We start from the raw sequence: 24,920 nt of genomic DNA, 5'->3' as shown, positions 1-24,920 counted from the left end.
ATGGCCCGCCGAAGTGGTGTGCAACTTGAAAATGGATCACAGTCCTGCCATCTATTCGCAGTATGCGGAACCCGAATCACGCAAGTGAAGTGGGTAGACATTAGAAACACACATACACGATTTTATTATTTACATACAGCTAAAATAAATTTCACTCATTTTTTTCTTCCAAATATAGTATAGGATCATTCCATGCAAAAAAGTATGTTTTTGAACCATAATGTCTCAAAAGTTAAAGATATTGTAGTAGGTCATTTTGTGTGTTCTAAATATGAATTTCAAGCAATACTATATTTATATCTTTCATAGTTTGGCAGCAATCAGAATTTAAAATATTAGTTTAACAAAGAACACGGTTTTATTCATTGAAGTTTTCTTACTATGTAAAAGAAGATGGAAAAATGATTTCAATGCAATTCGAAAAATGAGAGCCTTCTTTATAAATGCCCTTAAAATGAAAAAAAATATATATATCACTTTTTAAATTGTTACTCACCGTAAAATAATAAAAAAAATATATATGGAACACAAAATGCAATTCATTTTTACAGACGAAAAACATGTGTTTAATTCTTTTGGGTATTTTGATTCCACTGTGAAAATTTCAGAAAGTTGGCTTAAATATCATGCCAGTTTTTTAATAAAAAATAACTCACTGGAACAAAGGAGCTCAGCAGGTAGGCTCTCCCGTCGTACAGAAAGTTGCGCGATCAAGGTCAGGGAGACGGACGTTTGAAATTACTCATCGTTATGAAGTCTAGCGAACGCTACGACCGCCACACAGAGCAAGCGATTTGAACTGTGGGAACAAAAATTAATAATTTTATTAATTTAATTATTCACAGGTTTTTTGAGATAAAGTCATAAAAATTGGGAGATGGATTAGGAATGAGATTTTCTTTAATACGAATGAAATTCGCATGCATTTAATTTGTTGCATTCTAAAATAAAACTATTTCTTTTTTTCAATGAGGTGTTTTTTGAGCATGCCTTAATATTATTCGGATTAGTCTTTAAGGTATTAAATTATGGCTATTAAAGTTTACAATGGCGTCTGTTTAGTTTCGATGGCACTTCATATAGGGTGTCTAGAATATTTAAAATTATGATTAACATGTAACTGCCACCCATTTTTCAGTCATCCGTATGAATAAAATATTAATGATATGGCGGTCATAGTTGGCAGTTTAATTTATTTTCATAATAACATTATTATGTTAAAAGCCCAAAACAATTCATGACAACGCTGGCATATTCTTAAAATTTTGTATGGAATGACCTATATTATTTACCCTGGTTTATTTGAATAAAGAATTATTTAGCGTCCGCCAACTTAAGATCAACCAGCTTGAAATGAAAAAAATCGCAATTTAATTTGTTTTGATCTCAGATCGAGAGAAAATGATCTATGGTTATTGTCTATACAACAAAAAAATCTAAGATCAGCTTGATTGAAGATTAATCTGTCTGAACTCTTATTAAACTTATTTAGGCCTGTACAATAGAGATCTGAACGGGCTCTGGTTGAAATTCACTCATGCTTGTCGGGTTCGGATCGGGCACGGGTCTTGAAGAAACGGCGAAATATATACTGATTAAAATAATATGAAGATTTTAATACAAGCACGATTAGATGTCCATCTGCTACCCATCCATATCTCTCTCGCTTCTGTTCCTGATCCCTGTGGCCTCTAACCTCTGCTTTATCTACTAGTCTACGAGTTTCGGGTCGGGCTCAGGTTGATAATCATAAGCTAATTTCGGGTTTCGGGCCGGGTTCGAGTCTGGTTCAGTTCGGGTGGGGCCGGGCCGGGCCGGGCCTAAGAATTTCGGCCCGTGCAGACCTCTACTATACAACTGGCCTTAGCGAGTCAGTTGCTATGACTAAAATAGATCAGCGTGGAGAAGTACAAGATGATACAGAACTACTAGAAGCAAATCAGTGACATAGGTCTCACAGAATGTGCGTCTGGTATCGAATTTCAATCTTATTACAAGTTCTGAAACGACTGAACTACGGATGGGTTTCTTGTCTTCAAAAAAGCCTGAGTTAAATTCCACCAAGAAAACAGATGTCACAAAAGAGAGAGAGATAGAGAGAGAGAGAGAGAGAGAGAGAGAGAGAGAGAAGATAGGAAGGCAATAATAGAAATCTTTTGGTTTCGATATAGATTCCATCATCAGGATCATGTCGTGCAAAAGCCGGAAGGTACTAACCAAGCTTTTTTTTTTTTTAGTTATTTTCAAATCAATTACAGTGAAAGCATGAAATATTATTTGCGGAAAGCTATAGATTTCATCTCTCAAAGTTGCTTAATACACACGACATAGGACGTCATCCAGTTATATTTGTTTTAAGTTATAAAATTAAAATATGCCATTAAATAAATCGAAATTAATGAACGCTGTTTTTCGATCTTTTTTCAGTTGATTTGTTTGCTTACTAGCCATATCTGTACGTTTCGCTGTACTTGTTACAAATAAATATCATTGACTTAAATCTATTATATTTTCAAATAGGCCTATAGTTAAACAGTTAACCTTGAAAAAGTTAATAATAATAATAATAATAATAATAATAATAATAAAATGAAAACGAGTTTATTTACATGTAATTCCAAGAATCAAACAAATTAGAGTAATGTGATTCGAAGTAATTGTTAAAATAATAAAGAAAATTTATATGTTAAAAATAAAACTCATATATTAAAAAATATATATTTTAGGAAAGCTTACAGTTCTAAGCAGTCTAGACTATTTGACAGAAAGAAAACACAATTTTATGAAAAGATTTATTGGAGCAGGTACATATATTGTTGAACTATTTTTCAACAAATTCTCCACCGGAAATGATACATTTGTCTTACCGTGAGATAAACTTTTGTATTCATATGTCGTAGAAGTCTGCCGCCTGAGATCAGAACCAGTGTGTCACAACCGTCTGCACCTCTCTGTTGATATCAGGATATGAGAAATGACTCAATTCGGGTTGAAAATATGTTTAAAAATAGTTAAACAAAATTTCTGTTCCTGTTCCAATAAATATTTCCATGAAATTGTGTTTCTTTCTGTAAATAGCACCAGGTAAACTTACTTTCTTGGGAGGGCTCTTAACTGCGCACGAGTGGCCAAAAATTATATAAACACTTGGTTTGACATTATTAACATGGTGGGGAAAAAATGACATTTTCACTATCCCCATGAGAATGTTTGCTTGTGAGCGCCGGAAATTGGCTTCCAATTAAATTTGTAATTGAACTTCAAATTTTGACATAATATTGACTTCGTGTATTTCTTTTATACATTTATTTTTACTTTCATTCTTCTTTCCATTGATTCTTCTTTCTTCTTCCCTTAATTCTTCTCTCATCCTCCTATGTTTTCATTTTTTCTTCTTACATTGTTTCTTTTGTGCTATCTTCAATTTTTTCTACTTCTTGCTGCTTTTATTCTTTGATCTGTCTGGTTAGCTCTTCTTTTTCAATTACTCGCTTCTTTCTTTCTTCCTCTGTTTCTTTCTTTCTCCCTTTCTCTCTCTTTCTTTCTCTGTTTATTTCTTTCTTTCTCTGTTTCTTTCTTTCTCTCTCTTTCTTTCTCTCTTTTTCTTTCTCTGTTTCTTTCTTTCTCTGTTTCTTTCTTTCTCTGTTTCTTTCTTTTATTCTTTCTCTGTTTCTCTCTTTCTTTCTTTCGCTCTTTCTTTCTCTCTTCCTTTCTTTCTTTCTCTCTTTCTTTCTTTCCTTCTCTATTTCTTTCTTTCTTTCTCTCTTTCTCTCTCTTTCTTTCTTTCTCTCTTTTTCTTTCGCTGTTTCTTTCTTTCTTTCTCTTTTTCCCCTCTTTCTCTCTTTCTCTAATTTCTTTCTCTTTCTTTCTTTCTCTGTTTCTTTCTTTCATTCTTTTTCTGTTTCTTTCTTTTTCTGTTTCTTTCTCGCTTTCTCTTCCTTTCCTTTTCTCTTTCTTTCTCTCTTCCTTTCTTTCTTTCTCTCTTCCTTTCTTTCGCTCTTTCTCTTTCTTTCTCTCTCTCTTTCTTTCTTTCTCTCTTTCTTTCTTTCTTTCTTTCTTTCAATTTCCTGTTTGTTTGTTGCTTCACTTCCTTCTTAAACGTATTTTTAGGAACGTCTTTAAACGCAAGTGGTCGGTATTAAAGAAAACTTAATTGCCAGCTTGTTGTCAACTCTCATGATGAATTGCAAGATAATTACAATACTGCTCCGCTGTCCGCTGATTAGTCGCTGGGGACAATTTCGCCTTTGCCATTACATAATTACTGGCCTGGCTGTCGCTCAGACTTGAACAGGAAATTGAAGCGAGGGCAGTGTCAGCTGCCAGACTGCGTCTTCCTATTAACAATGGGGCATGCTCTAAGATCGCCTTTTAACAAACTGACTTCAAACCTGTTCTCCATTAGAATGTCGATCACCGGTTTTCGATAATCATGCATTCATATTTTCAGAAATTCTTGTACACTGGAGCCTCAATTTTAGGAAGAGTAAATGTCTTGTTTATTCTTTGCTTATAAGGCAGTAAGGGGTGGGGAGTGAGTGAACGAAGGTGAGGTATTCGTGTACAGTTGTCTCTTGGTATAGTGAGGATCATGTAAGAGCAGTTCCTAAAAGACTAATTTGGCCGTCTATTCAGTGTTGCCAACTAATACCAGATATCACCAAAAGATGATAAAATCACAATGCCATGTACTATAATAATAATAATAATAATAATAATAATAATAATAATAATAATAATAATAATAATAATAATAATAATAATATAATGTATTAACAATAACGATGTCTTGCTTATTTACCGCATCTCATCTTTATGTTGGGGAAGTGTTTTCTAAATGTTTCAATAATTTGTGAAAGAGTACATTATTTTCCTTCTGGATCTCTCGCACATTATGTTAGTAGATTAGTGTATGATCTAATATTAAAATGTATTTTGTCTGACAACATGAAATTCATTGCTCTGATTAAACAGTTTACTATTCACGAGACCTAACCTAAAAATGTATTTTGTTTGATCACGTGAACTGATTAGTACGAATTCCGAAAACGAATGCTACTTTGAAATGTATGCTTAAGAATACTTACGCCATTATTGTAAAAGAAAGAAATTAATTAAAATGTGAAATGGTATTTCTATCGATTAGCCTACCAACACGAAATATGTTATATTTATTTACACTTAGCCTACCTGACTATAATCTTGAATATTGTAACCACAACACAAAGCAATACATAAAATAAATATAATGTATTAATACTCATATTAATTTATTATTAGTATGTTCAAATTTCACTAGCTTCCAGTAGGCCTAATCGGCTCAGAAATCTAGAACAATTTAAATTTTCAGAATTTAAACTACCGAAAACTTGTGTCACTGCTGCCAACATAAGAGTTATAAAATCACTACCAGTTGTGGTATTTCTCAGTACCGAAATTCGAAACGAAGTTGGCAAAATAAAATTCAACCTGTAAACTAGAAAATCACCATGATCTACTAGCTTATGTAGTAATGGGGGGAAAAATGGTTAGGTTTCACCCTTACGGTATTAAGTAAGCTGACCCAGCTATAGTAGTCGTGTGTTTCGTATTGAGCGCAACCACGCTTAAAAGAAAAAATAAATTCGTACTCGATAAAAACTAAGTTCGCTGTAATATTGAGACTAAAGAAAGGTGAAAGAGTGGGAAGTTTAGCTATAGAATTGTCCATACCAGAGAGTACATTAGCGAAGTAGAAGAGGAGTACTACTGGCAACAGTGATTTTGATACTATTTCCAGTTCAATTCTTGAAAATAGAAAACGGTAGAGACCAACTATAAACAGTGAACAGATTATGCTCTTTCTTTGCTCTCCCAAAAGGATCAGTATGTATAGTGATGTATAAAAGAAGTAGATTTTATGCGGTGGCATAAGTAATAATTTATTTTATTTTATTTATGAATATTTTTTTTAATTCTCTATAGTGCATAGTTCTTTCATGAAAAGACGTCACAGAAGTTTAAAATTTTTCTTTGTTTCATTAATCGTACATTTATTTATCAGATGTTTAAATTCAACCGCAATAAATTAATTTCTTTTAAAATATAGCTATTTGTTACATTCTTGTGATCTAATTTACGAAATTGTCTCGATTCTCTGTTGGTAATATTACGATATAAAATGAGAACCTGAAATAGTGAACATTGTTCTTGCGGACCCTGTAAGGTGGCTGAACTCTGAGGCGATGTGCTCAATCCTAGAATCGAACTGCGTAAAACCAAACTGCCTAAAATTGAGTCTCCACTGTATATTACAAATGAGGGCTTATTAATTATGTTGAACCAAGTTACGGGCTTGAGTGGGGCGAAAATGAAATGTTGAACACGTTGAAAAAACGAAATATATGAACATAAATTTATCAGTTATGCAAGTGATTAGTTGACTGATTGCTGGGTTGTCCGATCTGATGGTTAGTTTGTGGAATTAGTAAAGCTGATGAATTGATTGAATTGTTAGTTGACAGGTTTGCCGAGTGTTCGAACTAACGGCCAGTTAACGGCTAGTTTGTGGGTCGAATGGCTGCTTACCGCAATTGGTTTGTTGCCTTGCTAAGAGGCTTGTGAACTGTTCGGTTTTAGATTGGTTAGCTGGCTGGCTGTCCAGCCTAAAATCAGTCAATGGAGAAGTGAATTACTTAATTGGTTTTTACGTCGATTAGTCGCTCTATTGGTTAACTTGTTTAATTCCTTGGTTGATTGGTCCGTCGAACGCTCTAACGTCATATATATATATATATATATATATATATATATATATATATATATATATATGTGTGTGTGTGTGTGTGTGTGTTTTTTTTCGCTGTGTATTTACTATCCTAAATTATTCTCTATTATATAGATAATTTTAAGTTTAACTCTTTCATACACGTAATATTATTTGTTTGTTATTTACAAATTATTATCACTAATGATTTGTATGCGTAATTTATTTGTTTAATGAGTCTCAATTGAAGGGTTCAGAACCATAGTGGGCCAAGCGCCATTTACTGAAGACGTAGAAAACAAGTGTTAAAATTAAGTTATTACCATAATTCAATGGAAACATATAGCAAGTAATATAAAGTATGCACATTAAAATTAAATGATATGTCAATCTTCATTAAACTATGGTATGGTATTAACTTTAACCCTTGCTTTCTTCATTTTTAATAAATAGCGCTTAGCCCACTATGGCTCTGAATCCTTCAATTGTCAGTATCATGTCGTTCCGTAGCGTAGTGGTTTCAGGAATTATGCCTTGATTCGCATTTACAGAATGACGTCTGGTTCGAGTCATAGTGGGGGAAGAACCCAGTTTATGGGATCGATGTCTACAAGCATTGTGATGAATTTGGGGAGCTGCAGTAGATTGTGAAATCCGGTTTAGAAAACCAGCTATAACGGTTGGGAGGTTCATCGTACTAACCACACGTTACCTCCATACCGATTGGATGGTTGTTCATCTTTACTGAAGCATATGGAAGACCCTGGCCCTTTCGGGGCTATCGCGCCACAAACGGACACATCATACTACCTATAATTATGAAAGTGTAGCACTGGTGTAATAGCGAAGTGAACGTAATTTTGAGAATTGAATCTTAAACTGTATAGTTTACTCTTTCCTAAAGTCCCTATAGCTGTTATTCAGGATAATGAGATGGTATTGTGATTATTTTTTCTCTCTCATACGAGGAGGTGCCCGAAACACTGCAGCTTGAGGCTTATTCTGCTTACCATTCCTATTCTGTGGTTGATTGGGTAGCCGAACGGCCGCACTTTTGTACAGGCACAGCACGCCGCACCGTGAACTTAATCCGAACTATGGTACACTATGGATGATGGTGATATGCGAATATGATGGCGAAATGAGTCCGAGGCGCAACATTTCTGCTTCAAATGATTGAAGGAAAATCTCGGAAAAAATCCCAATCCAGTAACTTTTTCCAACCTGAATTTGAACCTCAGCACGCTCGTTTCACGGTCAGACGTTACTCCAAAACGGAGGAATGTTGTGATTATAGGGTAGATGTGGGTAATTGTAAACAGGGGGTAATTGTAAACAAATACTGCGAGGAATACAAAATTGTCAATATAAGAATTTTAAGTCGGGTGAATATTTAAATTAATATGTTGGTTAACGTACAAAGCAGTTTGGCGCCAAATAGGAGTAACTGCTTAGTTGTGAACGAAAGTTTTGTAAGACTTTACAAGAAAAGTTGAGAAAGAATTTTGCTTCACCCTCATTTTTGGCATTGTTAGTAAACGTACAGTGCTATTTTTTTTAAGACTATGTTGTTTTTATGAGTAATGTATAGTAGTTAACATTTATTACAATGGTTTTGAGATCTCCCATAACCTCAGTTCATTAAATTATGACGTGTTTACATTTGCCCCATAGTTTTAATTGCTTGAGGGTAATTGTAAACATGTTTTACTATGGTTACATTTCGTACTTTTCAGTAATTAAAGAGACCCCCACCCAACTACATTGCAGAGGATTTAGAGAGGGTTGTCACAGATGTGAAAAATAGTAACTACAGTTATCGTGAAGCTCAGGAGAGATACTGAGTTCCTATATCGTCATATATCATGGGTTAAAGGGACGAATGTACCAAAATTGGACTTGGAAGGAGTACAACTCTTTCTTCTGAAACAGAACAAGAAATGTTCAGTGTCTGATAGCCCCTGCGAAAATTGGTGTTTACAATTACCCCCCTCTCAAAGATGTAAATGTAAACAGGTGGGGTAAATGTAAACTAGCAATTAAAAGATGAAAAACGCCAACCTTATTATTTTAAACCCCTTTTCAGGGAAAAGAAATATCTAAAAATAACACAATATTTCTTTGTCATGCTTACCGTTACTGAGGGTTGTGTAATGTTGAAATATATTTGAAATCAGTGAAATGTGTTTAGTTGGTGCAAAGGCTAGAGAATCATGTAGATTATTAAAAAAAAATTAGAGATTCTAACCTTAACAAACCAATACATACAGTATACTCTACAATAAATTTCCTCTTATGTAATAAAGAACATTTTCCAACTAACTCAGCCATACATAGTATAAATACCCGCAGAAGGAATGATTTTCATACGCCATCATCAAATTTATCATGCTTTCAAAGGGGAGTACGTTACATGGCGATAAAAATGTTCAATAGTTTTCCTGAAGACATTATGAATCATAGCCAAAACCCTGCATTATTTAAGGTAAAACTAAAAAATTACTTAATATCTCACACTTTCTATTCTGTAGATGAATTCTTGACATTCCACAGTACTGTGTAAATATTATAATACTATTAAATGGTAAACATTACAGTGCATAAAATATTATTGTTATTAAGGTATTAATTCTGTACATATTTCATATTTGCATTTTATATGTATTCCTTTTATTGTTAAACGTAAGAATTGGACATGTTCTTTATTCTATGCTTTAAAGCAAATGTAAGAATACACTGGTTAAAAAAAGTTAAGCATATTTCCAGTTTACCCAATAATACCTGATATTTATGTTTCTTTTGGTTTTATGTGGCACGTGTTATGTTTACCAATTCACACTCTTTCATTTGTTTTAGTCTGCATCACTAGGTAACGTCCAAATCACGGCTAGTAAAGAAAAGCCTGTAATTCGAGCAAAGTTCAGTCAGTGTCATTTTGCTTCATAGTGCTTCATAGTGCAGTACAATGGCTCGGAACACCCTTACAATGGCAGACCGCAACAAAATCATCACTTTGATGGAACAAAACATGAGACAAGTTGATGTTGCTAACATCCTTCATGTGAATCAGAGTATTGTCTCCAGACTGTGGAGAAAGTTCCAGGAAACCCAGTCAATAGCAGATCGACCTCGCGAAGGCCGTCCACGCAAAACAACACCAGGTCAGGACCGGTATGTAAGGTTATCTGCACGTAGGAACCCTATAGCCTCAGCTACAACTCTGCGCCATGACCTGCGCGAAGCCACTGTGTTGTTGTAAGTAGCCAAACTGTGCGCAATAGACTTCATGACATAGGGTTGTATGCTCGAAGACCACTCAAGACTCCAGCACTCCGTCCACATCACAGGGGTGCTCGTGCAAGATGGGCTAGAGCACATGAGAATTGGACACGAGACCAATGGACCAGAACTTTATTCTCAGACGAAGTGAGAAAGGGCCTACACCCTGACAACAACTCTATTCGCGTATGGAGACGAACAGGTGAACGAAATCATCCCTCAATGACCGTGGAACGTCACCAACAGTTTGGTGGTTCAATCTTGTTTTGGGCAGGTGTCATGTTTGGCCGCCGCACACCACTCGTTTCAATAGAGGGAAACATGACTGCTGCCGTGTATGAGAACAACATCCTCCAACCCATAGTAAGTGGTTTTGCAGAGACTGTAGGAGAAGGGTTCACTCTACAGGACGATAATGCTCGGCCTCATCGTGCTCATAGTGTGCAGCGGTATCGTGCTCATAGTGTGCAGCGGTATCTTGTAGAACATGGGATCCGAAGAATGGATTGGCCAGCATGCTCACCGGATATGAACTGCATAGAGCATGCATGGAGCTTTCTCAGGAGAGCCATTTCCAATCGTCCACATCACCCATTAACGATTCAAGAACTCAGGAATGCTGCCTTGGAAGAATGGGACAATTTGCCTCAGGAGAGCTTAGATGCATTGGTACTGAGTATGCCCCGTCGCATACAAGAGTGCCTCAGGGTTCGTGGAGGACCAACACGTTATTAAACAGGGTACTGAAAGCACCATCTCCTTTTCTTTGATGATGTACGAATTTCAACTTCCCTTATCTTTTCCGTTGTTTCCAAACAATGCAACTTTTTCATTTCATATTGAGTCCATTGTTAACAAATAGTGTATTTCTACTTTTAAGTTTATTCTGTGGAACCAAGAAACCCAATTATAAATTATCTATTTTATTTTAATTAATAAAAACAGTTATATGCCTAATTATGCTTAACTTTTTTTGACCAGTGTATTATGTAAAGAATAAATCTATCTATCTATCTATCTATCTATCTATCTATCTATCTATCTATCTATCTATCTATCTATCTATCTATCTATCTATCTATCTATCTATCTATCTATCTATCTATCTATCTATCTATCTATCTATCTATCTATCTATCTATCTATCTATCTATCTATCTATCTATCTATCTATCTATCTATCTATCTATCTATCTATCTATCTATCTATCTATCTATCTATCTATCTATCTATCTATCTATCTATCTATCTATCTATCTATCTATCTATCTATCTATCTATCTATCTATCTATCTATCTATCTATCTATCTATCTATCTATCTATCTATCTATCTATCTATCTATCTATCTATCTATCTATCTATCTATCTATCTATCTATCTATCTATCTATCTATCTATCTATCTATCTATCTATCTATCTATCTATCTATCTATCTATCTATCTATCTATCTATCTATCTATCTATCTATCTATCTATCTATCTATCTATCTATCTATCTATCTATCTATCTATCTATCTATCTATCTATCTATCTATCTATCTATCTATCTATCTATCTATCTATCTATCTATCTATCTATCTATCTATCTATCTATCTATCTATCTATCTATCTATCTATCTATCTATCTATCTATCTATCTATCTATCTATCTATCTATCTATCTATCTATCTATCTATCTATCTATCTATCTATCTATCTATCTATCTATCTATCTATCTATCTATCTATCTATCTATCTATCTATCTATCTATCTATCTATCTATCTATCTATCTATCTATCTATCTATCTATCTATCTATCTATCTATCTATCTATCTATCTATCTATCTATCTATCTATCTATCTATCTATCTATCTATCTATCTATCTATCTATCTATCTATCTATCTATCTATCTATCTATCTATCTATCTATCTATCTATCTATCTATCTATCTATCTATCTATCTATCTATCTATCTATCTATCTATCTATCTATCTATCTATCTATCTATCTATCTATCTATCTATCTATCTATCTATCTATCTATCTATCTATCTATCTATCTATCTATCTATCTATCTATCTATCTATCTATCTATCTATCTATCTATCTATCTATCTATCTATCTATCTATCTATCTATCTATCTATCTATCTATCTATCTATCTATCTATCTATCTATCTATCTATCTATCTATCTATCTATCTATCTATCTATCTATCTATCTATCTATCTATCTATCTATCTATCTATCTATCTATCTATCTATCTATCTATCTATCTATCTATCTATCTATCTATCTATCTATCTATCTATCTATCTATCTATCTATCTATCTATCTATCTATCTATCTATCTATCTATCTATCTATCTATCTATCTATCTATCTATCTATCTATCTATCTATCTATCTATCTATCTATCTATCTATCTATCTATCTATCTATCTATCTATCTATCTATCTATCTATCTATCTATCTATCTATCTATCTATCTATCTATCTATCTATCTATCTATCTATCTATCTATCTATCTATCTATCTATCTATCTATCTATCTATCTATCTATCTATCTATCTATCTATCTATCTATCTATCTATCTATCTATCTATCTATCTATCTATCTATCTATCTATCTATCTATCTATCTATCTATCTATCTATCTATCTATCTATCTATCTATCTATCTATCTATCTATCTATCTATCTATCTATCTATCTATCTATCTATCTATCTATCTATCTATCTATCTATCTATCTATCTATCTATCTATCTATCTATCTATCTATCTATCTATCTATCTATCTATCTATCTATCTATCTATCTATCTATCTATCTATCTATCTATCTATCTATCTATCTATCTATCTATCTATCTATCTATCTATCTATCTATCTATCTATCTATCTATCTATCTATCTATCTATCTATCTATCTATCTATCTATCTATCTATCATCTGTCTATCTATCATCTGTCTATCTATCATCTGTCTATCTATCATCTGTCTATCTATCATCTGTCTGTCTGTCTGTCTGTCTGTCTGTCTGTCTGTCTGTCTATCTATCTATCTATCTATCTATCTATCTATCTATCTATCTATCTATCTATCTATCTATCTATCTATCTATCTATCTATCTATCTATCTATCTATCTATCTATCTATCTATCTATCTATCTATCTATCTATCTATCTATCTATCTATCTATCTATCTATCTATCACCCTGGTCTACCCTAATGAAGGTATGGTGAGATAATTTAACAAGAGAAACTGAAGTACTCACCATTCTTACAATACATTTCATAGACTCTCTCGGGTATCGAAGCCAAGGCCTGGCGGGAGGATCGTTTGATGATTGAGTTACCGCCAGACCTTGCCAGGGTGATTAGATTGTGATGAACTCCTACAAATAGAATGAAGACAAACATGTAAGAATGAAGTGCGTCATTCTCTTTAGGAAGGCCACCCGGCTGTAGGAGGGAATTTTCCAGGTTTTGTGTGGAAGAGCGATTCTGGCCGACTGCGTAGCATTTAAATCAGCGCTCAATGTATCGAGCGGCGCGGTGCACGGTCTTCTGAATGAAGCTCTCGCGACCATTCACACACCTGACTTGAAATAGAGTGCGGTCGATATTCCACTTCCCCTTGCCCGGCGAAATTAATTTCGGGGACAGCTACAGCAACGTGAATATCCCCCCCCACCCAACTTTATTACCCTTTGTGAGGACGCGGTAACTTTCTAATACGTGGATTGGCGTTAATCATTCAATCTAAACGTCCATGTGCAGACTACAGATAGGCTACCATTTCTCTATTTAAAGTCCTTCTTCGGAGACGATGAGATTATGAATTAACCACAATTGAGAATAATAATATGGCCTACTTTTGGCTAACCTGACTCTCCAAGTGATACGCTCCATATAAACATATACATCCACATCAAAATTAAAATTAACATTTATATTCAAACCAACATAAAAATCAAAATCAGTTACACTGTACAACATGAAGTTTGTCCTTTTTATAAAAATATGTGTATTTGGTGCGTGCTTTGGCTTCCTGAATTTAAATCTGTTACCAGAGTTCGACGCCGATTTCGTATAGAATTCAACGTGGATCCACCTACGTCGAAATCAATTTTGCAGTGGGATAGGATCCTTGATTCCGCAAACAGGTAAACATCCCAAGAAAAAAATAACCGAAGAAATGGTCGATCATATATGAACAGCATTCAACCGGAGCCCAAGGATGTATTTTGTGGTCGCAAAAACAACTCTGCAGTTAGTTTTTGTCCAGCACGTACCGATTCTCCAAAATAAAAAGTTATTTAATGTTAGTGAAATGTTGCACTACTTTGATCTTATGGGATGCAACATGTCACTGAAAGTACACTTTCTTGAGAGCCACCTGGACTTCTTTCCAAGAAACCTCGGTGCTGTAAGCGATGAACACGGGAAGAGGTTTCATCAAGAAATATCTACCTTCGAAAAGCGCTTCAGTGGAAGGTAGAATGCAAGTATGCTGGCTGAATATTGCACGTCAATCATCACAGCATAAGCTGTCTACAAACGTAAAAGATAAAAGAGACATTTTAATTTGTGAAATTTGGCTAAACAAAAGTTGTTTTATGTGTTAGTATAACAAATTTGTGTAAATGAGTGAAGTATGTATACCATAAAAATGGTATGTGTTAGAAAATTTTGATTTTCTGAAATGAACTCAGCACCTCTCATTTAATTAAAATTTAAAGGACAGAATTAAAGTTTAAATTTGTTGTCTAGTGTAATTAATAATAATAAAATCAATCAACAATAAAATTAACATCAAGAATAAAAAGAAGCACTGAAAAATAAATGAAAACTAAAAATAAAATTTAAAATATGAAAATAAAAATACAAATAGAAAATCAAGACTCAAATTCGAAATCAGAATAAAAATAAAAATTGAATAACTCTTCTCGGGTTCTCAGCCGGTGAGTGGATTGTTGCTCCCAAGTTTTCGATTACTAGTCCTTCCACATTCTTCAATCCCTGAAGGAGATGGCAGAGCTAGTCATTGAAAGTTTGAAAGCTACAATCCAACTCACCTGGATGAGAACCCGAGAAGAGTTATTTCATATCCAACGCTGGGAAAACCTCAAGTCCTACAAAATAAGAAGTAACATTAAACGTTAAAGAAAAAATCAAAATAGAAAGTCTGATATAAAAAGCCAAGATCCAAAATAAAAATTCACATTAAAGTCCAAATCGAAATCAACATTTTTCAAATTGAAGGGTTCAGAGCCATAGTGGGCCAAGCGCCATTTAATAAAAACGGAGAATGAAAGGGTTAAAGTTAAGTGAATACCATAGTTTAATGAAGATTGATAAATCATTTAGTTTTAATGTGTATACTTTATATTACTTGCTATATGTTTCCATTGAATTATGATAATAACTTCATTTTAACCCTTGTTTTCTACAATTTTAGTAAATGGCGCTTGGCCCACAGTAGTAAGGAAATGAAGCTGACGTCAAGGGCTTCCGGGCTCCCATGGGCGTGGCCAAAGGAGGGGTGGGGGAAGGAGGCGTGGCGTTGCTTCGTCATTGGTTGAAACAGAAGTGGGGGAACTCAATTTTGATTGGTGCATGGGGGAGGGTCTCAAATGCGATTGGTTAATGGGGTTGGAAGGGGATTGTGATTAGCGAATGAGAATGGAGACCTCATGTATGTGAGTGGTCGTAAACGGTGGTTGGGTGGGGTGATCCGCGTGTGCAATTGGATAATGGGAGAGAGATAATTTGGGGGGGGGAATGGGAGTGTTGAATTTCGATTAATTGTTGGTATTACAACATTTGATTGATAGTGAGGAGAGGGAAGGAGTTGTGGTTGCCCCTGCGTGATAGTAATTCACCTTGAAAGAACTAGGTCACACGTGTCAAAAGGAAGGCGATGTTTCGAATACGCATGTTCCTGTGGGTCTTATTTGACACTTGTATTATTTTTTTTTTCGACCACCGCCTGTTCCCTGGCCAGTTGAAAATAATTTTCTGTTGTGAAATATGTATGAGTATGTATTACGCAGTCGGTTTAGCCATCTGTGTGAGAGGTGAATCCCGCACGTGGAAGTGAAAGTGAGTCCTCGACTATATGACATTGACTGGACGCGGCTGTCTGAAGCACGCAATCAGTAATTGAAAGAGAAAGTATATCACCTTGGTGGAAGTAAAACAATGCATCAAATCGAATTCAAAAAGATGAAATAGCGGAAAGGTTAGTACAAATGGATAAAATTACTCAAATATGTGGAGAAAACTCAATTCTCACTTCAAAAATGACATATGATTATTAGAAGTGAATAAAATGTATAACATAATAACAATGGAGAAAACTCACTTCAACAGTCAGCTGGTTGCTGTATTTAAAGAGGCATAAATACGTAAAGTTAGCATGATTTATACTCTATCTATGGCTGGAAGTAAAATCTTTTACCTGATTCCAGACATTCGCGGAGAAGACTGTAATTTCTCACAGCAGTTGTTAAAAGTATAAAGGGATATATATAAAAAGACTTGGACTTTTCAAGATAGATTGACGCATAACCACAGTCAGAGGAAAGGTTTCAGTAAGGCAGTAAAATCTTTCACCTTACTCCTTCCGCAGAAAATTGTATAATAATAATAATAATAATAATAATAATAATAATAATAATAATAATAATAATAATAATAATAATAATAATAATAAATCTTTTTCCAAAAATAAATGGTGTTTACATTTATAATTACACGTCGTAACGCATAAATCTAACGCATGAGTCTTATCAAAGTGCAAAATGCTCCATGCACCATATTGTAAGAAACTTTTAATATTTCTTTTTATTTATATGTTCAGAGAAGGTGTACATTTTAATTACACGTCGTGATGCATAGATCTAACGTATGATTCTTATCAAAGTGCACATCATTAATTACATTAATCAGTGCATCACATTCAGTTTTTTTTAAGAACGTGACAGTCATTTTTTAATAATTTTTTTTTTATGATCCGCGGTTGCTCATGCTCTAACAAATGTTACTTTACTTTTATTATTTCATTGTTGTGATTATCACGATAGTGTTATTAATAATGTGATGCATAGGCCTAAATCTAACCATGATTCTTATCAAAGTGCACATCATTAATTACATTAATCAGTGCATCACATTCAGTTTTTTAATCATTTAACTAGATTGTGGGCTTATTTTCATTTAATTGTTGTAATTACATGACGTTCCTGCACTCATAATTTACCCATACTATTCGTTTCCCATGTTTCTTAAAATAATATTTATGTACCTAATTTCATCTTTATTTATTTTATTTACATAAACAGTGATGCAGAATCGAGAGAGTTTGAGACTCGCATTGAGGAGGTCATGGGTTCAAATTCTGTGGCCGACCATAAAGACAACTGCCAAATTGGAAATTTACATGTCATGATTCATCACCACCTCAATTGCCAATACGATAAACATTAATCAAAATCTATAATTAGTTACATGAACACAAGCCATCTATGCAAAAGGATGAGACAGGTTGACTTTCATGATAACAGTTCCAGAGATTCAAAGAATGCCGTTTAACATGTCTGTTTCGTGTGCTCATTTAATAACTGAGGGAGTAGCTCAATTGGTAGAGCGTTCGCAGTGCATCACATTCAGTTTTTTAATCATTTAACTAGATTGTGGGCTTATTTTCATTTAATTGTTGTAATTACAGAACGTTCCTGCGCTCATAATTTACCCATACTATTCGTTTCCTATGTCGCTGTAAAAACAACTCATTACGAAAATGACTCCATCTATTCAATGTGGCCTCGCACAACAAACAGGGAATATTATCCATTTAACACTATTGTTATATGATATAATTAGTACAATAATTAATGCAAGGTTTCATTAAATGGATCATTGAATAAATATACGCACTTAAAGAGGAAGTACTAGTTTCCTCCCGCGAAGGAGATAAATTGTGTAACGTCATCACATCGATTGTTAAAAGTACAATACAATAATTAATGCAAGGTTTCATTAAATGGAAAATACTATCACTATTAATGATTAATTAATACAATTTGTTAAAACTACAATACAATAATTAATGCAAGGTTTCATTAAATGGAAAATACTATCAGCATTAATGATTAATTAATACAATAAAACTAATGCCAGGTTTCATTAAGGATCTACCTGCCGCGAGTCAACAACCTATAGTGCATGCAAGTAAACTTATTGTATCGGGTCCAAAGTCTCGAAGCCTGCTTATAAGTGAATCTAACATTGAAACATACGATTAGCTGTGTGTCTTTTAATGTTGCAATACTCTATCAATCATCTCACGTTACAATAAGCTCAGTGATAGTATGTGAAAACTACATCACAATAATTCTCGTTATATTTAATATGGTATTTTAGTTAAATATAAGAAAGAAGCGGATCAAATTCTCCCTGTTGGCTTAAAATATAAGTCTTTAAATGGAAATTATTGAATTATAAATAGATTATGATACACAACCGAGAGAGTTTGAGATTCGCTTCCGGGAGATCATGGGTTCAAAGTTTGTGGCCAACCAATCTGACTGAACTTTTTCATGGTTTCCTTAGATGTATATTACTATTGAGCTCACTGGAGCGGAGTTATTTTACAAAGGACTAATTTTATCTATATGAGTCGGGTAGAAGTGAAGATTGAATTTACAGTACGTAAGGAACTCTTTTATAGAGTGGAATTATTTCAACCTGAGTTACTAGTACGAAGGACGAAACTGGTAATTGGAATTAGATGCAATAGTCTGTAGTGCGATAATATGCACAAAAGAACTGAAGACTGTATCGAAATGAAAGGTCACAATTTCCAAAAATTTGTTTAAATACCGGTATCCATATAATGATTATTTTTCAATTTAACTTCATGTCTGTCTATCGGAATGTTTGTTACCTTTTCACACAATAATGGCCGAACCGATTTCTATTAACATTGGAATATTCTTTTGTTTTTTTGCACTGTCTTTGTTGATTACTCCGAGTACACATATAACAGATTAATGACTGCTGATTAGATGTAATGAACTTACATTAGCCTACTGCAGAATCATGTTGAAGCTCACATCCCAGCCACTCGACTGTGAAAGAGACACGTGTGAGAGTACCACATAACCCATGACCTTCCTTTAGATTTATCAGTATGGCATTGAGTTCAAGGTCCATGTGTGCGTTGACTTTTACTTTTACCGCGCTAACCATGATTGAGAAATGGATAGAGAAAGTAAAATAACGAACTGTTGCATTAGCGACAATTTTGAATGCTATCGTTAAATATGAAAAAGAAGTGGATCCAATGCAACAAGTTGTCTATTCCAAAGAATAGTTGGTTTGATGAGGATGATGTATTGAAATAAAAACAAGTTTATGCACAAGTACTGTAAGTTTATTATGAGTAAATAAAAAGTATATAAAATATACTATTATTATTTAAAAATCTCTTGCACACGTCGTCTTTTACATGGGGGTTCATAAAATCCATGTGGCACTCTATTAACACCATATTGTAATACAACACAATCACATATCCAACTACCACAATTTAAATCTGATTATTGTTTCATGAAAATAAAGTCCCCACCTCTGTTTGGGGTTATTTTTGTTAAGACTAAAGTACTTTAAGTAATTACAGTCACATTTCCAGCTATCACAACCACAATTTATCACAGTTCTGGAATTTGACGTTTCTTCTTTCTCATCCTCCTCCACATTCCAAGTACGTATAATCATATTACCCTTTCCTACATTCCAGGTATCTGATACAACATTCGCTTTTCCTTTCAATGCTTCTGGTTGACACCGACTGCATCTAACGCTACTGAAAACACTGTGGTAGCTCCTTTATTTATTGCTCTGGTGTTTCCTTAGATGCATACGATAATATATATGTACCTAATTTCATTTTAATTTATTTTATTTGCATAAACAATGATGCAGAACCGAGAGAGTATGAGACTCGCATTGAGGAGGTCACGGGTTCAAATTCTGTGGCCGAGTATAAAGACAACTGCCATTCCGCTCCACTCCTAAGATGTTAATTCCAACATTATCGAATACAACCATCATCTACACCTTATTACCTATGTTAAAATAAAACATGTCTGACACCGATTGTATCTAACGCTACTGAATATGTACCTAATTTCATTTTAATTTATTTTATTTACATAAACAATGATGCAGAACCGAGAGAGTATGAGACTCACATTGAGGAGGTCACGGGTTCAAATTCTGTGGCCGAGTATAAAGACAACTGCCCTTCCGCTCCACTCCTAAGATGTTAATTCCAACATTATCGAATACAACCATCATCTACACCTTATTACCTATGTTAAAATAAAACATGTTTGACACCGATTGTTTCTATCGCTATTGAAAACACTGTGGTAGCTCCTTTATTTATTGCTCTGGTGTTTCCTTAGATTCATATGAGTAATTTAGCATTGAGCTCACTATTTTAAAAAGTGTCACGAAATAACGTTCCTGCGCTCATAATTTACCCACACTATTCGTTTCCCATGTTCCTTAAAATAATATATATGTACCTAATTTCATTTTAATTCATTTTATTTACATAAAAATGATGGTTATTGCTCTGGTGTTTCCTTAGATGCATATGAGTAATTTAGCATTGAGCTCACTATTTTAAAAAGTGTCGCGAAATAACGTTCCTGCGCTCATAATTTACCCATACTATTCGTTTCCCATGTTCCTTAAAATAATATATATGTACCTAATTTCATCTTAATTTATTTTATTTACATAAACAATGATGCGCAACCGAGAGAGTATGAGACTCGCATTGAGGAGGTCACGGGTTCAAATTCTGTGGCCGAGTATAAAGACAACTACCAGATTGGAATTTACATGTCATGATTCATCACCACCTCAATTACCAATACGATAAACATTAATCAAAATCTATAATTACTTATGGTTACGTCACCTTTCTCGGGGTTGGTTGCTATCCCAACATGAACATCTGGCATGGTTGCACAACCGACCTCTGGAGCGGATGCTGTCCCAATGGTGGCGCCAACATCCAGTCAAGTATGTTCCGGATCTGTGTTTGCGTTATCAGATAGAGCTTTCAAAAATCGTTTGAAGACTTATATTGCTCTAAATCTAACAAATCATGAGAGTGAATTAAAAGATATTTGAGAATGCATCACTGATGAAATCCGAGACATTTTAAAGAGACATTTAAGTGAGTACTCTGCTTTAAAATTTAACATATTTGTTGAGCAAAAGATAAAAAACGCAATGATATTTCAATAAATGTTTTTGCACTTGACGAGACTGATTATGTATTTCCTCTCGGGATGTGCGAAATGGAATTACCAAATCATAGGGCTTTGTTATACATTAGTAATGATAGAGAGTTTTGGATTTGAAATACACAAGTTCATTATATGTTTGTATGACGAATGGTATAAAACCTGAGGATATGGAAGCATGATTGAGAGTCATGAATATCACACTTGTGTGAATGTTAATGATTAAACTGAACCTAGTCATTGTGGATTGAGGATGAGGATGTGCTTGGTAAAAGAACATAGTAACAAAATAACATTATGTGTATATATTGGTTCATAAAAAAAAATAACATGTAGTGAGTATTCAAATACATTTTCAGTTAGTGAATTCCAAGACAATCCATTTCTTCCAAATTATACACATAACTGATGATAAATTGTTCAAAGAATTCTTTCTTTTCCACACCCTTTGTATAAATACACTGAATCAGCATCATTGTAATTAACATAACCAATACGATTAGTTTCACGGCGTCCAGTGACGGGGTGGTTTCAGCACAAAACAGCATCCTTGCTGTAAATTCCCGTGGAGACGGCAAGTTCTTTTAAAATACAGTGTTGTTTATTCAAGCTTCTTGGAAACCTTGTACGTCAGTTATCATAATGGACGTCCTGAAACAAAATAAAAGCGGCGTAGCATGATACCTATTGTAAATTGTATAATGTCACAGAAAAGAAAAAATTAAACACATATACTTACATTTTTAAACATATGATATGAGTAAAAGCACTTTATACATAATCCAATAAGACACTTTGAACTTTGTGTTCGAACAATGCTCTTACACCCTTTTTGAGCACATCTATTCCTCCCTTTCAATGGGATATATTGAACCCAATGATTTATACAATCATATCGAGATACTCCATCATATGTAATCGGGGAAGAAGTTAGTTGCACACCCAGTTTTTCTGTCCCCATCATTGCAAATGATGCGAAAATGGAATTCTTGTTACATATATACAACAACTTGTCGAAAATGTGACTTATATGTAACAATATGTTGAAAATGTGACATGTATGCAACAACTTGTCGAAAATGTGACCTATATGTAACAATATGTTGAAAATGTGACATATATGCAACACCTTCCCGAAAATGTGACCTATATGTAACAATATGTTGAAAATGTGACATGTATGCAACAGCTTGTCGAAAATGTGACCTATATGTAACAATTTGTTGAAAATGTGACATGTATCCAACAACTTGTCGAAAATGTGACCTATATGTAACAGTATGTTGAAAATGTGACATGTATGCAACAACTTGTCGAAAATGTGACCTATATGTAACAATATGTTGAAAAAGTGACATGTATGCAACAACTTGTCGAAAATGTGACCTATATGTAACAATATGTTGAAAATGTGACATGTATGCAACAACTTGTCGAAAATGTGACCTATATGTAACAATATGTTGAAAATGTGACATGTATGCAACAACTTGTCGAAAATGTGACGTATATGTAACAATATGTTGAAAATGTGACATGTATGCAACAACTTGTAGAAAATGTGACCTATATGTAACAATATGTTGAAAATGTGACCTATATGTAACAACTTGTCGAAATTTTGACCTATATGTAACAATATGTTGAAAATGCGACATGTATGCAACAACTTGTCGAAAATATGACCTATATGTAACAAGAATTCCATTTTGGCATCATTTGCAATGATGGGGACAGAAAAACTGGGTGTGCAACTAACTTCTTCCCCGATTACATATGATGGAGTATCTCGATATGATTGTATAAATCATTGGGTTCAATATATCCCATTGAAAGGGAGGAATAGATGTGCTCAAAAAGGGTGTAAGAGCATTATTCGAACACAAAGTTCAAAGTGTCTTATTGGATTATGTATAAAGTGCTTTTACTCATATCATATGTTTAAAAATGTAAGTATATGTGTTTAATTTTTTCTTTTCTGTGACATTATACAATTTACAATAGATATCATGCTACGCCGCTTTTATTTTGTTTCAGGACGTCCATTATGATAACTGACGTACAAGGTTTCCAAGAAGCTTGAATAAACAACACTGTATTTTAAAAGAACTTGCCGTCTCCACGGGAATTTACAGCAAGGATGCTGTTTTGTGCTGAAACCACCCCGTCACTGGACGCCGTGAAACTAATCGTATTGGTTATGTTAATTACAATGATGCTGATTCAGTGTATTTATACAAAGGGTGTGGAAAAGAAAGAATTCTTTGAACAATTTATCATCAGTTATGTGTATAATTTGGAAGAAATGGATTGTCTTGGAATTCACTAACTGAAAATGTATTTGAATACTCACTACATGTTATTTTTTTTTATGAACCAATATATACACATAATGTTATTTTGTTACTATGTTCTTTTACCAAGCACATCCTCATCCTCAATCCACAATGACTAGGTTCAGTTTAATCATTAACATTCACACAAGTGTGATATTCATGACTCTCAATCATGCTTCCATATCCTCAGGTTTTATACCATTCGTCATACAAACATATAATGAACTTGTGTATTTCAAATCCAAAACTCTCTATCATTACTAATGTATAACAAAGCCCTATGATTTGGTAATTCCATTTCGCACATCCCGAGAGGAAATACATAATCAGTCTCGTCAAGTGCAAAAACATTTATTGAAATATCATTGCGTTTTTTATCTTTTGCTCAACAAATATGTTAAATTTTAAAGCAGAGTACTCACTTAAATGTCTCTTTAAAATGTCTCGGATTTCATCAGTGATGCATTCTCAAATATCTTTTAATTCACTCTCATGATTTGTTAGATTTAGAGCAATATAAGTCTTCAAACGATTTTTGAAAGCTCTATCTGATAACGCAAACACAGATCCGGAACATACTTGACTGGATGTTGGCGCCACCATTGGGACAGCATCCGCTCCAGAGGTCGGTTGTGCAACCATGCCAGATGTTCATGTTGGGATAGCAACCAACCCCGAGAAAGGTGACGTAACCATAAGTAATTATAGATTTTGATTAATGTTTATCGTATTGGTAATTGAGGTGGTGATGAATCATGACATGTAAATTCCAATCTGGTAGTTGTCTTTATACTCGGCCACAGAATTTGAACCCGTGACCTCCTCAATGCGAGTCTCATACTCTCTCGGTTGCGCATCATTGTTTATGTAAATAAAATAAATTAAGATGAAATTAGGTACATATATATTATTTTAAGGAACATGGGAAACGAATAGTATGGGTAAATTATGAGCGCAGGAACGTTATTTCGCGACACTTTTTAAAATAGTGAGCTCAATGCTAAATTACTCATATGCATCTAAGGAAACACCAGAGCAATAACCATCATTTTTATGTAAATAAAATGAATTAAAATGAAATTAGGTACATATATATTATTTTAAGGAACATGGGAAACGAATAGTGTGGGTAAATTATGAGCGCAGGAACGTTATTTCGTGACACTTTTTAAAATAGTGAGCTCAATGCTAAATTACTCATATGAATCTAAG

The 24,920-nt window shown here is 34.0% G+C and overlaps 1 protein-coding gene across 1 annotated transcript in view; it reads left to right on the top strand.

The window, feature by feature from the left end:
* The window catches only part of LOC138701275 (ras-related protein Rap-1), a 718,590-nt gene that overhangs the window by 29,368 nt on the left and 664,302 nt on the right, over positions 1 to 24,920 (top strand). The gene's annotated exons all lie outside the window — the stretch shown is intronic.

This window comes from Periplaneta americana, chromosome 1 (assembly GCF_040183065.1).
Source record: "Periplaneta americana isolate PAMFEO1 chromosome 1, P.americana_PAMFEO1_priV1, whole genome shotgun sequence".
In the NCBI taxonomy this organism is placed as follows: Eukaryota; Metazoa; Arthropoda; class Insecta; order Blattodea; family Blattidae; genus Periplaneta; species Periplaneta americana.
This window is presented reverse-complemented; position numbering and strand designations above follow the sequence as displayed.